The sequence below is a fragment of the Cynara cardunculus genome, assembly GCF_001531365.2.
Source record: "Cynara cardunculus var. scolymus isolate 2C chromosome LG 13, CcrdV1, whole genome shotgun sequence".
Lineage (NCBI taxonomy): Eukaryota > Viridiplantae > Streptophyta > Magnoliopsida > Asterales > Asteraceae > Cynara > Cynara cardunculus.
In genome coordinates this window covers 14,627,500-14,643,086 of record NC_037540.1, presented here as the reverse complement: position 1 = coordinate 14,643,086, position 15,587 = coordinate 14,627,500, and the positions used below count along the sequence as shown (strand labels likewise).

At 33.1% G+C, this 15,587-nt stretch overlaps 1 non-coding gene across 1 annotated transcript; it reads right to left on the bottom strand.

Moving 5' to 3' along the window:
* Positions 1 to 4,149: 4,149 nt before the first annotated feature.
* On the bottom strand, positions 4,150 to 4,256 carry LOC112526167. Its single transcript, XR_003070503.1, has one exon. It is a non-coding gene; the product is annotated as a small nucleolar RNA R71 (small nucleolar RNA).
* Between the last annotated feature and the right edge of the window lie 11,331 nt (positions 4,257 to 15,587).

Genomic DNA, 15,587 nt, shown 5'->3' with positions numbered 1-15,587 from the left:
CTCATCGAAACCCAACCATATATATATATATGGGGGTCTTCTTTTAAGAACTCATGAAATTGTGATAATCTTAAGAACTTATACAACATGTGTTAATATATATATATATATATATATATATATATATATATATATATATATATAAAATGAAATTGTGATAATCTTGAGAACTTGTGTTATTTCATATGATTTTTTCCATTTAAGACTATGATTTTGAATATTAATTAACATATATTTTTTTACAATATGTTCGTTTGACATGTACTCGGTTCATAATGTGAACATTTTTTACGTGTTTGTGAAACAAAAAATACACGTAATTTTTTTTACATTATGAACCGAATACATATGAAACAAGTACATTGTAAACCAAATATATGTTAATTAATATAGTAAATACTATTTTTAAACGGAAAAAATCATGTGAAGAAAACCTTAAAATAGAAGTTCTCACAATTTTTGAAGTTCTCAAATGATTAAGTTCATATATATAGTGTGTTTCAATTACAAACCCTGCTATTTTAACAAACTATGTAAACCGATATAGACCCTCCATTTTTGCACCATGATGAAAAAATAATGAAAAGAATGAACTTTCACTTTGAGATCTCGATATCGTTCTCATTAGTCGAGCGATTGGAATATCCTTATAAAATGAGGGAATCCATCTATGCTTATTATCATGCATATAAGACAACCACCTATGCCCAACAGGACCAAACTCAACCAGTAAAGAGGTTCATCTCTCTTCAAATTTAATAGGATCAATGTGCTCATCCCATTTAAAACCATGAAAACGTCTCTTGGAATCAGTATTTGAAACAAAATCTTAAGAAATCTAAAAACCAATTCTTCATATAATAATTATAATGCATATTAAAATACTTGGGACACATACAAATAAACAAAAAAAATGAATTACCTTAGAATGCAATTTTGTAGTAATGTGCCACATACAGAACCCATGTCTTGACTCTGTAAAAGACCTCAATAACAACTTGCTTAATATCAAGACATTGATCAGTTACCACAAATTTTGGTTGCCTCCAAATCATTTCAAGAATGAAAGAAGCAACCATTTGTACCCTTCAATACTTTCTCCATCAAGAAGACCATCACTCAAAGAGTTACATAATTCTTGTGATTGTCAATGTTTGTGAATGGAACGAATACCATACTGTACCTGAAACACATATCATTAATACAAGAACATAAGAACAACAAATATTAAATGGATCAATTACGATCCCGTTGAAAATTTTTATACTCAACCTTAGTACCATCTATCATTTCATACCCACCTTTCAACTGATAAAGAATCTTATGGGCTCGTGTAGCGCCAATATTCACATTTGATATCTTAAGAATCCACCTTTGCTGAGAATAGTCTAATTTCCGACTACTTTTCAGCAAGTGCTTTGAATCTTTATCAAATAAACAATGATTATGTTTCTCTTCCAATGCATATAACATAAAAGGGCTCATACCAGGAACAACCTTCAACTTCACGCATGCATCATAACCAGTTCTATGAATGTTTGAACTTCTTTTCCTTTTTTTTCGATTCATCCAATGTATATACTTGGATGGAATCTGGAAAACCAGCTTCATTGCATACAACTTATCTCAAAATAATCATCGCATATGCTTTTTTTTTTCAAAGAAAATAGTCTGATATTAGATCTTGCTTTAAAAGCATACTTTCTATATATTTTAATACCTTTCTCTAGTGAATCGAAAACTTTTCCAACAAGAAGCTTAATATCATCATCTATGATGGGAGTCCAAAACTTCAATTCATCATTGCCCTCAATTTCAATAGTTGGTTGCCCCTTTTGACCCCCACTATAAATTGATCTATAAAATACATCATTGATCTCAATTTTATAATTATAAACATAGATATACTACTATAATATTTATATTCATAATGCATAAAAAATACTAAGACAAACAAATGACTGTATTCAGAATGCATAAAGATATATAATTACAAATATACTACATACATGAAAAACATGTTGATAAATATATTTTATTCAACATGAATAATTAAAAAATAATTAAAATTAAAAACTATTCATAATGGAAAACACGATGTCACTCACTCAATTCAGCATGCATAAAAGAAACATACTGAAGATAAGTGATAACTCTTATTTTTTAGAGTTATTTCTTGTTTATTTCTCTCGTTTTTACATCTTTTAAACACTTTCTTGTTTTTTCTCGTTTATTCTATTTTTTTAAGATGATAAAACACAAAGGATGGGAATTTATTCTGAAAACCATCACTTTGAGACTGCGCCCACAGTGTCACCATAGTAGAAAGATTCCGAATTTATGGATAAGGACCAACTTTTTAAAGTAAGTTTTCTTGAACATCTTTCTAAAAGATTATTACAGCTGGAACTACCTATTTTGTATAAAAAAAAAGGAAGTGGGATGAGTGTTTAACCACAAAATATTTGAAAGGCTCATTTCCTTTGGATAATAGTGGTCATCTTTATCCTTTCCTTCCCTATATAAAGAATCCAACAGTAATTTTGAAGATCATCCCAATTCAGCTGAAGATCAACCCAATTCAACTGAAGTCTCTCCATATTTTACTTTTAAGTTAAGTTTTAGCATTTCATTTTCTTGTATTAAGCTTCTTAATTGTAATATGTTGCCCACAGATTCACCACTGTGGCGACGAACTTTTGTTTTATTTTAATGAAAGTTTCATTTAAGTTTTATTTCTTGTCTTCTATTATGTTTTTCATATCTATTATGAGCTAATTACTTTTGTGGGTGTGAGTTAATTTAGGATTTTTATGCAATATTTGGGTGTTTTCATTCTTTACCACTTCATATACTGGTCACTTAAGTCGGGACTAAAACTCAACACGGATAAGCCAATCACTTTGAAGTATTAATACTAGATCTTTGACCCAAAAATAGGCGGATTCGAAATACGGCTTAAGTGATACACAAAGATTTGAGAAAGTCTTTGATAATTACGTAGAGATACAAATTTTGTATGTATTTAGCTAAGGTTCAAGCATTAGATATTTGTATTACAAAGAGATTTGAGTATGAATTTCATTCCCTTTTATTTTTAGCTAACTCAGCAAGCTTTGGAGTGGTGAGAGTGGGAACTTTGTGGGATCTGCCTATAAATATTCACTTTCGAGAGATTGAAGTTTTTATAAACATTTCATAAGTTTCTGACCATTATATTATTGTTTTTATCTTAAGGAATATTTACACTCATGTCCATCTTTTTATTTATAAGTATATCTCGTCTTTTAAAGCTTTTTAACAAAAATCCAACTTTTATTCACAAACCGAAACATGTTCAAGAAATTCATGAAATTCTTCGATTCTCAGTAGTTCAATCCTTGTGAAAACGATCTCGGTGCTTTACCACTCTATTACTTGTAAGCGATGATAGTGTCGGCGTTCACTTGCACCGCCACTGTGGGGACTATGTGCCTACTGTGTAAACACGAACGGTTCTAAGCTACCAAGTTTTTGGCATCGTTGCCGGAGATTGGCGCGGTTTTTATGCTGAGATATTGACTTTCATTTTAGCCTTGGTCATTTGTTTCATTGGCACTTTTCATGTTGCATGCCACGATTACAATACGGTGAACTTTTATCTCTCGATCTTAAATTAGAAAGAACCATTACAAGACATAGAAGAGGTAGAAATAATCGACAAAACCCTAATTTAAACCGTATCATATGGGATAATCCACTACCACCTCTTCGGAAGGCCACGCTTAAAATTGACGATGATAAAACTAGAGGAATACGGGACTACGCAAAATTCGGTCAATTGGCTGCAGGAATAGGTAGACCCGAAATGACAACAACAACTTTTGAACCAAAACTGGTAATTTTTCAAATTATTTCCGTAATGGGTCAGTTTGGGAGATTATCGTTGGAAGATCCGCACTCTCATTTAAAACTTTTATAGAAATGACTATTCATTTTAAAATTCACGAAATCATACAATAAGCCTTACGCTTGACACTTTTCCTATTACACATTAAAGGATAGAGCTAAAGCATCGATAAATTCTCAGCCACCAAACTCGATTCTTACTTGGAATGATTTGGCGGAAAATTTTCTATAAAAAAATACTTTCTTCCAACAATGAATGTGAAGATTAGAAATGAAATTATGACGTTTCGTCAAGATGAGGATGAAGCGCTTTCGGACGCATGAGAGGGATTCAAGGACATTCTACAGAGGTGTCCTCATCATGAAATCCCTCACTGCATTCAATTATAAACATTTTACAATAGACTTTCTAGTGCCACTAAAATTATCCTTGATGCAATGGCCGGTGGAGCTTTCACAGCTAAAACCTATAACGAAGTGTATGACATTTTGGAGAAAATTTCTAGCAATAATATTGAATAGTCAAACCCTCGTGTTGTTGTTTCTAAGGCCGCTCGGACATTCATGAACTTGATGCAATCTCTTATTTAAATGCGCAAATTGTAGCTTTAACTAATTTGATTAAAAACAATTTAAGCTTAAGGACTCTCTTTGCGGCCTACGTATGTTATTATGAAAGATCTGCCATAAAACTGCTTAATAGGCATACCACATACATCAAGTCGGGTCCTGTGACTATGATATACAACAATCTTCCAATGAGTTGCTTGTATAAATTTGTATCCACTTTGTCACCATCATCGTTCTTTGTTAGTCTTGAACCTGGTACAATTGGGTTTTAGACAGAATTAAACCTTTCTAGCAACTTTTCAGCATACCTCCTTTGATTAATGAAAATTCCATCCGATTTATGACTTACCTCCACACCAAGGAAATACTTCATCTTTCCCAGATCAGTCATATCAAATTCCTTCTCCATGGATGACTTGAACTTTGCAAACATTGACTAGGAATTTTTGGTAAAAATCAGATTGTCGACATATAGATTAACAATTAGAATGTTGTTACCTTCCTCAATTTTGACGAACAATGTATGCTCCTTACTGCATCTTTGAAAACCTTTTTTCACAAAGTGTGCCTCTATTTTGTTGTACCATTTTTAATCCATACAACATTTTGTCGAGTTTGTACACTTTATCTTCTTCGCCTTTTTGAATAAACCATTAAGGTTGTTCTACATAGACATTCTCCTTCAATTATAGAGTGGTAAAGTGATAATCCCAGAAGATTAATCAATAACACGAACTATGGTTCAAGATTACAATAGCAAATGTAAAAGCATAAAAAGAGTAGGAATGTAGAGAGGGAGATTTTCAATGCTTCAATCGTATTGGATCTTCAAATGATTACAAATATGATCTTACAATCACCCACAAGATTTTTCGACTAAGACTATAAGCATCCTATTTACACACAAGACATATACTAGAAAAATAAAGCTTGGATACAACATTTAAGTACAAAAATTTGAACCTAACATTCTCCCCATTTGGATTCAAGCTTTATCAAACAACTCAAAAAAAAATCAGCAAAAAATTCTTCAGACTTTTAGCACCACCAAATTTCAACATCTTGAAATCTTCAAAATTTCTCTCTCAAGACTTTGAACATTCTCTTCCATGTTCTCTCAAGACTTTAAACATTCTTCCCTTGTAGAAACTTTGCTAAAACTCCTTCTTTGAGTAACAAACTCTCTTTCTTCAAAAACTTTCTTCAAAATTTCAATTTTCATGATATTTTTCAGACTTTAACAATCTCTTAATCTTCAACTATCTTCTTCAAGAAACAAACATTTTTAGCAATTTCATCTTTCTCAGACTTTAACAATCTCTTAATCTTCAACTATCTTCTTCAAGAAACATACTTTCTTAGCAAATTCTTCATGAACTTTGTACACTTTCAAACAATTTCTCTTTGAAAACGTTTCTCCCCTTTTATCAGTAAATCTTCAAACAACTTCCCTTGATATCGTGTCTTTGATAACATTTCTCCCCTTTTGATGACGTTTCTCCCCCTCATGGTGACTAGAAGAATCCTGAACATCATGAACAAGCAAAGACCTAACATTCTACCCTTTTACACATTTCTTCAGATATACTCCCCCTAAAGAACTGAAACATATTCTCAATCAGTTTAACTTGACTTCTCCCCCACTGAAAGAAAATCTCTATTAGAATAACATTCTCTCCTCCTTATAAATAGATCTTTACACTGTTGCACTTCTCCCTGAGTATTGGGTAAAAGTCTAACATAAAAGCACATTTAACAACTATTATCACAATTAAAAATAATTGTGTGGCTTATGTTCAGAATTGACAATAATGAATCTTTGATAGGACTTCCAGTTATCATTGAAGTAAAGTTTTATAACTAACTTCTCAAATTGTTATGGCAATATCACAAAGATATGCAATTTGAATCACAAAGAATGAGAATTATCATTCAAGTATATATTTGGCTTAAAAGACTCAAAGTGCACCTTTTGTGAGATACTTGAGTAGCTATGTGGTGTGACACAAGTAGTCAATATTGGGTCCATGTCTGTTTTAGTATTCATCTCCAAAGAATGAGAATGAATAGATTATATGGCTACCCGGTTAACTGTTTCAGGTTAGAAAGGACTATATTTATTTCTTTTAACTCTTGTCACGCATTCACTATTCTCTTTATAATTTGATTATTTCATTATTTTTCCAGGTGTTAATGCACACATTTTTCTCTTATTTGGTTGGGTTTGTAATGGTTAATGTATAGTGATTGATCATGGAGATCATATGACAACAAATTGTTCTTTAGGATCTGCACTGGAAGGTACGATTATCCAAAGAAAAAATAAAAAACTGTAGGGAGACTAAAAATAATTATTGTAGGAACCCAAAATCCTCTAATGTATCAATAATCACAGGTGTAAATGACCCTCTAAACAAGTCCTAAATGCTTCCCAAAACATATTTAAAGAGCACCCTAGGACAGTTCTAAACAACCTCTAAACATGGCCCAAAACAGTCTCGAAACGACATCCAAACAATCCCTATTGTTGCTGCTTTTTTTAGCCACAAAACAGGTCCTTTTGCTACTGATTTTTAGCCAAAAAACAGCCCCCTAGCTATTGTTTTTTAGCCACGAAACAACCCCTTTACCTGATAATTTTTAACCACAAAACAATCCTTTTAGCTGCCGATTTCGAGCTTGCACAGTCCATGAACCACGACGGCACCTTGCTGCCGTTTTATGGAATCAAAACAGAACACAAACAATCCCGAATGGACTTACAGACCTGAATTTTTTGTTTTGGTCCTCAATTTCCTTCTCCAATGTCTTGATTTGTTCATCCATCGTATTAACTATATTTGTTACGTATACTAGATCTATTTTAGTCGTGATATTAGCTATATTTATAGCAACATAAATTGCATATTAAATGTGTCCTTGGCTATACTTATAACAACACAAATTTCATATTAATCGTAGCCAAAACATCACATATACTTGCACCAAATTTTTAGACCCATGACTACTAGTTATCTTTTGGCCACAAAAAATAACAAAATTTGTGGCCATTCAATATATATATTAGAACTTATGCTATTGGTTATATTTAGTCATGCAAATTTATAAAAACCGTGACCATAAACTATTAGTACATATAGTTACACTTCAATTTTTGAAACCATGTCTATTGATTAGCTTTCGGTAACGCAAAATGATAAAAATCGTGCCCATATACAATTTATTAGTCATGTGAGTTGATTCGTTTCAGTCGTGACTATCGGTTACCTTTTGGTCGCATAGATTAGATTTAACCATGATCTTATATATATATATATATATATATATATATATATATATGTTTTTGTGTGTGTATGTATGTATGTATATACTTATAGCCCCACAAATTTCATATTAACCGTGACCAAATTATGACATATAATTAAGTTTAATTTTTAGACTCATGGCTACTAGTTACCTTTTTTGTTCCACGTAATAGAATAATTCATGGCCATAAAAAACAGTGACTATTGGTCATATTTAACATATTTTTGTGGCTATACATATTTTGTTTTTGCCACGAATAATTGTATTCATGTGGCAATATGTCTATCTATCACCACGGATAATAACCGTTACAACATAAAGCCATGGTTTTGACAAAAACCGTAACTAGATGTTTGCCTATGGCCACGATTTTTGATAGTTATTGGCCATGGTCAAAAAACCGTAGCCATAGGAAACCTTTTAGTCACACAACCTTTTCTAAACCATGGCTTTATGTTTGGACCTATTTCGTAATGCTCACGCTTATTGAGTTAAACCGTGGCTAAAATAACCCTCTCATATTATTTATAACTTTTAGCCATGGTTCTAGATCCAACCGTGGCAAACCGACATTTCCAAAATCGTGGCAAAAAGCCATTTTTGTACTAGTGTTCTTTTCCTCCTTTAGAACATGGGATGGTAAAACTTCCCGGGTTGTTAAGCTTGGGAGGAATTTTGCAAGTAAGGAGTACGCTACATTATTTGGTCAAAATAACCGTCTCAAATTCGTTCAACCTTTTCTTTCTATTTAAAATGTCTTTCAAAAATTTAACATAAATTGGCATTTGCTTAAGAGCCTCTACCAAAGGTATGTTAATGTGAAGTTGCTCAAAGATGTGCAAAAACTTCTTAAATTTCTCGTCCACATTTTTGGTTTTCATTCTTTTCGGAAAAGGTAAATTTGCAAATCTAGAGTTGGTTGGCTGGACTTTTTCTGTTGGAGAGTGGGCACAATCTTCCCATAATGGGAAGTCTGAGTTGAGAGTTGTTTGGTGTTGGACGTGGATGTAGGGACTGTTTTCTGGACAGAAGCTGAATTTTGAGTTTCTCCACGGGGAGGATAGAAAATTGGAAATTTTGACCTATCAAAAGCGTGTGAATCCTCGTTTTGATGGGTTGTCTTTCCGAAGGCTTCATTTATGTGATTTTTGACTCTTGAACTATCTTCGCTTAGTAAGGTTACGACTTTGATATACTCCTTACCCTTAGGGGTTTCCGTTCACTAGGCAGAGTTTCTAAGGGTCTACCCTTGAGATTGGCGGCAAATTGGCCAAGTTGGATTTCGAAACTTCTTAACGTTGCATTGGTCTGGTTTATAAAACCCTTGAGCAATGATTCGAGTGAACCATTATCATCTGATTCATTTTGTTGCCTAGGTATGTGTGATTGTGAGGATTTCCCACTTTGGTAATTGTGAGAAGCACCTTGCCCAATCCCAAGGGTTTTGGTAGCCAATTTTGGACTTGGGTTGCCCTAGGGGGGCTGAAGTTCAAGATTTCCGACCCACGAAAAATTAGAGTAATTCCGCCTATTTGGATTATATGTGGGAGAGAATGGACTACTTTTAGCATGACTCCCAACATAATTTATCGAGACGGTGTTTCTGGGGCAATATTGATAAGAATGACCATCACCGCAAAAGACACAAGAGAGGATTACAAATTATAGAGTTATTATAGAGTTATTATTCAGTCATAGATGGATTACAAATTATAGAGTTATTTGAAGGGATCTACGTCGTTTGGGTTGTTCTACAAGAGAGGAAAAGGTGAAGATATATCTACTTATACCGACAGTGTTTATTCAAGTGATTTAGATGATAGAAAAAGCACGGGTGGATACATATTCTTGTTTAGCGGAGTAGCAGTATCTTGGGCAATCTAAGAAACAACCGGTTGTGAGTTTATCCACAACTGAAGCAGAATTCATAGCAGTAGTAAATTGTGCTTGTCAGTGTGTCTACATGAGAAGGATTCTTGAACAATTTAGGATGGTGAAATCTCAAGGTACAACAATTTTGCGTGATAACAGTTCTGCGATAAAGATGTCAAAGAATCTCTTGCTTCATGGCCGTAGCAAGCACATTGATGTGAGGTTTCAATTTCTAAGAGACCTTACAGAGGAAGGAGTTATAGATCTCTCTCATTATGGTACAGGAAATCAACTGGAGACATTATGACAAAGCCTCCAAGCTGAAAAGATTTATCAAGCTACGTGAGGAAGTTGGAGTTTGTGAAGATGTAAACTAAATGTGACCACATTCACTTTAGGAGAGGCATTGTTAGGTTTGACCTTGTATTTTCCTTTGTTTTCTTTTAAAAATTTGTAGATTGTTGTTGGAGTAGTAAAGTTGGCAGACCTAGTCCTGGTGCGTAACCAACTCCTTAGTCTTAGGGTTTTCCTTTTTGTTTTCTTTTTATGGCTAAGAACCCCATGTCTATTGAATATATATATATATATATATATATATATGTATATATATATGATTGGGTTCCGATATAAATAAAAGTTATAGTAGGAAAACGAGAACAAAGCTTTCATATACATTCATCTTCATTTAAATATCTTTATTTACTTATTTTTATCATCACGGCGAAAATTTTGACAAACTCTTCAAGTCAAAATAAATTTGAAAATAAAAGTAGATTAACGTAGTTGAAAATAATTGAATGTACTAAAAATAGTTACAAAAAGTTAAATTAGATTAAAAAGTTAATTCACCTAAAAACTCATAAATGTTTTCATCATTTGGTAAAAGAATAAAAATTCCTCTCGTTTAACAGAATTTTAACGATTGTTAGACCGAAGGTTCTAAATCTGACCTTTTTGCCAAGCCATGGACGGACCTACTTAGGTGTCATGGGTGGCACGTGCCACCGTATCGTTTCTCCGTCGAAGGATAAAAAATTTAGGTTTCATGAATGGTGCAACCGTATTAATTTGTTGTGTGCCACCCATATGTATTTTGAAACTATAATGAGAACAAGTTTTATTTGGTAGAGTTGGTTTGCAAGGCTTTTATTCCACCCCACACCCAAGTTCGAATAATGTTAGTGTCATTTTCTTAGTCAAACGGTGCCATCGTTTGAAAAAAAATCTGTATATTTGTTTCTTATAATCAAACGGTGTCACCGTTTGAAAAAAAATTCCTATATTTTTTTTTCTTATGGTCAAATGGTGCCACCGTTTAAAAAAAATTATGGGTCCGTCCCTGTGCCAAGCCACGATGACAATCTTGTAAATTCAAAACTATAGGGACAAAAAGTTTTACGGTAAGATTCAACATTTTTCACTTAACTTACCATATATGATTATAATCTATTAAAACAATATTGTATGCAACATTTATACGCGATGATCGCTAAGCGGGTAGGTCACGATACTCTCACTTCTCGCTTACCATGTAAAACTCCCGATCCTTGTCATCGCTAATACCAAATAAGATAAAGTGGTCTGATAAACATTTATCGAGTAAGCGTTCAGTAAAATGTCTCAAACTCTTGCTGTTTTTTTAGCGTTTTAGTGTTTTATCTTGATCTGGAGGGGTCTCCCCCCTCCCTATCAAAAAATGTCCCAAACTCGATGATATTTTTGTTTGTTGCAGATTTCGTTTAGATTTGGCCGCACCAAAGTGTGGATTGTGGAAGCATTGCCAATTCAAGGAGCGTTTATGGTCTATTGTTAATTCAAAGTCAAGTGCCCAAAAGTCAAAGCGTTAAATTATAAAAAACAAAACAATTTATTATACAATTGATTGTAATTGTAATTGTAATTGTAATTGTTAGAATATAAAATATTTAAATTAACAGATTGGTCGGGTGATGGTTAATAAGACCTAAATACAAGAGGTTCAAGTTCTCTTCATTTCTCATGTTAATAAACGAAAATGTGTTTTATTATGACATGTACTTGTCGTATGTGATCGTCTCTTGCGTTTATTTTACGTCTATTTTATTGTTTCTTTATTTTAATCTTTGATTAGTGTCGACAATATATATATATATATATATATATATATATATATATATAAATGGTTCCAACTAAAAATATCCGTTTTTAACACATATGATCACCGATTTACTTTTATTATAACTTAATTACACTTTTGGTTCTTGTTGTATGTTCCCACTACCAAGTATTAACTTCTCATTTGTCATACCGATGATTATTGTGATTTTTATTTTGTTTTGCGTTTATTCCCCCATCCAAAAGACATGACTTTGAGTTAAATCATCATTTTCCTCATTTAAATTGGTTTCCTGATCATTTCTATTTCAAATGTCACTACTTCAACAATGAAGACCAAAAATCAACACAAATATGTAATTGTGACGGCTAGATCCCCAATTGTGATGATAAACTGGTTGAATATATCACCACCGTGCAGAGATGGGCAAAAGGACCTAATTAAGGGGATCAAATGATTCGTACCAATTACCCCATTCTATAGGAGGACTGGTTGTGCAAAAAGAGTCGGTTAACCAACCAACTAGTCTGAACCAATTACTCTATTCTCAAGGGGGCTGATTTACAAGACTAGTTAACCAGTTGGTCCAGACCAATTACTCTATTCTAAAGGGGACCCGATTTACGAGACTTGTTAATGTCACCCGCCAGAACCTTCTTTTGCGTTTTTAATGTCACATGACAGTCTTCGAATGGTATCTATCGGCATATAGGTTGCGTTTGGTACATCGTACATGACAAGATGTGACGAAACTCACTGTCACACGTTTGGCGCAGTATGGGACAGAACAAGAACTCATTGTCCCACGTTTGGCATGACATGGACAGAGACAAGAACTGAGACAAGGTGAGACAACATAGGACAAAAAAGGTTTTTTCTTGTTCCACCAAGATAGGTGGAACAAGATGGGATAAGAATGAGACATAAATTAAAATATTACTAATCTACCATAGTTCGATGTATAACCTTAATATGATATTCGTTTTAATGGTCATCATCGCTAGTTTTGGTCACCGCCACCACCAGTGGCCTCCTCCACCTTCTCTTCCACTCAACAACATTATCCACCGCCTTCACAACCACCTTCCACCATCGTCCATCGCCACCTCTACCATAGTCGACCACTGACCACCACCGTCCAATGTTGCCACCACTACCGCCATCGCCACCTCCAACTCTTCATGTACTACAACAACCTCCTCCATCACCTCCACAACCACCGACTACCACCGTGTATTGCCACCTTTACAACTACCATGGGCCACCGACCACCACCACCCATTACCACCAACACTACCATCGTTGGCCACCTCCAACTCCTCATATACTGCAACAACCTCCTCCATGACCCCCACAACCACTGTCGACCACCGAACACCATTGTGCATTGCCCTTCTACAACCATCATCGGCCATCGACCACCATCGTCCATTTCCACCACCATTACCACCGTTGGCCACCTCCAACTCTTCCTCTACTACAACAACCTCCTCCACGACCTCCATAACTACCGTCGACCATCGGCCACCACCGTCCATTGCCACCTCACCTCCACCATAACTACCACCACCACTATCTTCACTACTTCAGCCACAACTACCTCCTCCATCGTTGTCAACCACCACCACAATCCATCATCTTCACGTCCTATATAATCATCGTCGTCCACTAACCACTACTGCCTCTACCTTCATAACCGTCATCGACCACCACCGCCTGTCACCACCACTACCGTCGGCCATCACCACCTCGACCATAACCAAAACCACCTCCACCACCACCACTATTACTATTATAAATTATATCAAATTTTTCATTCAAATTTGGTATCATTATATATATATATGTGTGTGTGTGTGTATGTGTGTGTGTGTATGGTCATCTCTATCCCAACCTTCTTCTCCAACCTAATCTCCAGACCTGCAACACACATACACACATTGCATACACACACCACATACATCAATCTTGCTTGTACAATGGAAAGTGCCACCAGTTTATCTCTTCAACAAATCAAATTGTAATTGAAGCTACTTGTTCTCTTTCACTACACCAAACCCACGGCCCTTCCCGAGTGCTCAACTTCGCTCCATAAATGGAACTAAACCTAATGGTGTTAAGAGGGGGTTGCCTGATTCCTTACAACAGACATTGTGCATACTGTACACACACACACACACATATATATATATATATACAGCATAGATATCATAGTGGTACCACAGTGATCTCAAAGTTTACTTGGTGAGTTCTGGTATCACATTGTATATCTTGGTACATTTTGGATATCACATGATGTTCAGTGGAGGCCGAAAGTAGGAGAGAGAGACAGACAGACAGACAGACAGACGAGAGATAAAAAATTTAAAATACCTGAAATGCTTTTTAATTATAATTTTAAGTCAAATTATCAAAAATATTAGTTTCCTAATTTATCCACTGATTTGTGGTTGAGACTAGATCTCATAGTTATCACAAACTAATTAGTTCTTCCTTGAATGAACCTATATATATATATATATATATATACACACACACACACACTAGAAGGGTACTCGAGCAATATAGCGAAATACATCTCGATTTTAATGTTCTATTTTATTCTGTCTCTGTCAATATTATAATACGATTTTATGTGGTTTTTAGAAAACAATAATGATTTTACTTTTGAGTAAAATATAAATTAGAATATATCATAAAAATTTGAAAAAAAAAATATCAATGTTAATATCAAATCAACTATTTAAATGTTCTCATTTTTTATTTAATTTCTTTAATTTCTGTTTTTATTAAAATTTAATTTAAGTTTAATAACGAAATAATTTATTTTTGGTTTAATAATATAACATTTTATAAAGAAAAATATTCTGTTAGAACTCAATGATTATCTTAATTATATTTTAGATTTTTATATTTAAAATGGGATGTTTATCAAGTACTTGATTATGTTTATCTGCAGTTAGTTACACGAATTCAGATATAGAGTTTTAATAAGTTGTAGTTACGCACAATCTACTTGTAATCTTGAGTTTAAGTAACATGCATTAATAAACAGTATTGTATGCATAAAAATTGGTTTTTAAGACTTTTTGTCAAATGCTTTATAATATAACTAGAAGGGTACTCGTGCAATGCATCGAGATACATCTTGATTTCAGTATTTCATTTTATTTCTTTTTATGTCGATATAATACGGTTTTATGTGGTTTAGAGAAAGCGATAGTGTTTTTATTTTTGAATAAAATATAATTTTGAAAATATTCTAAAATTTTGAAAAAAAATATATCGATGTCACTATCAAATTAAACTTTTTTAAAAGTTCTTGTGTTTTGGTGTAATTTTCTTAATTCAATTTTTTAATTATAATTTAATTTAGGTTTAGTAACAAAAAAATTTAATTTAGGTTTAATAATATAATATTTTATAAATCTAGTAACTAAAATATTCTGTTATAACTCAATGATTATCCTAATTATATTTTAGATTTTTTATATTTAAAATAAGATGTTTATTCAATATTTGATTATTTTTATTTGCAATTAGTTATTACGAATTCAAATATGGAGTTTTAATAAGTTATACTTATGCACAAATTACTTGTAATCTTAAATTTTAAGTTATATGTATCAATAAACAGTACTTCATGCATAAAAAATGGTTTTTAAGAGTTTTTGTCAAATGTTTTATAATATAGTATAGATATAGATTTAATAATATAACATTTTATAAAGATAATAATTAAGTATTTTGTTAAAACTCAATGATAATTATAATTACATTTTAAATATTTTATATTTAAAAGATGTTTATTACATATTTGATTATGTTTATCTACAGTTAGCTACACGAATTCAAA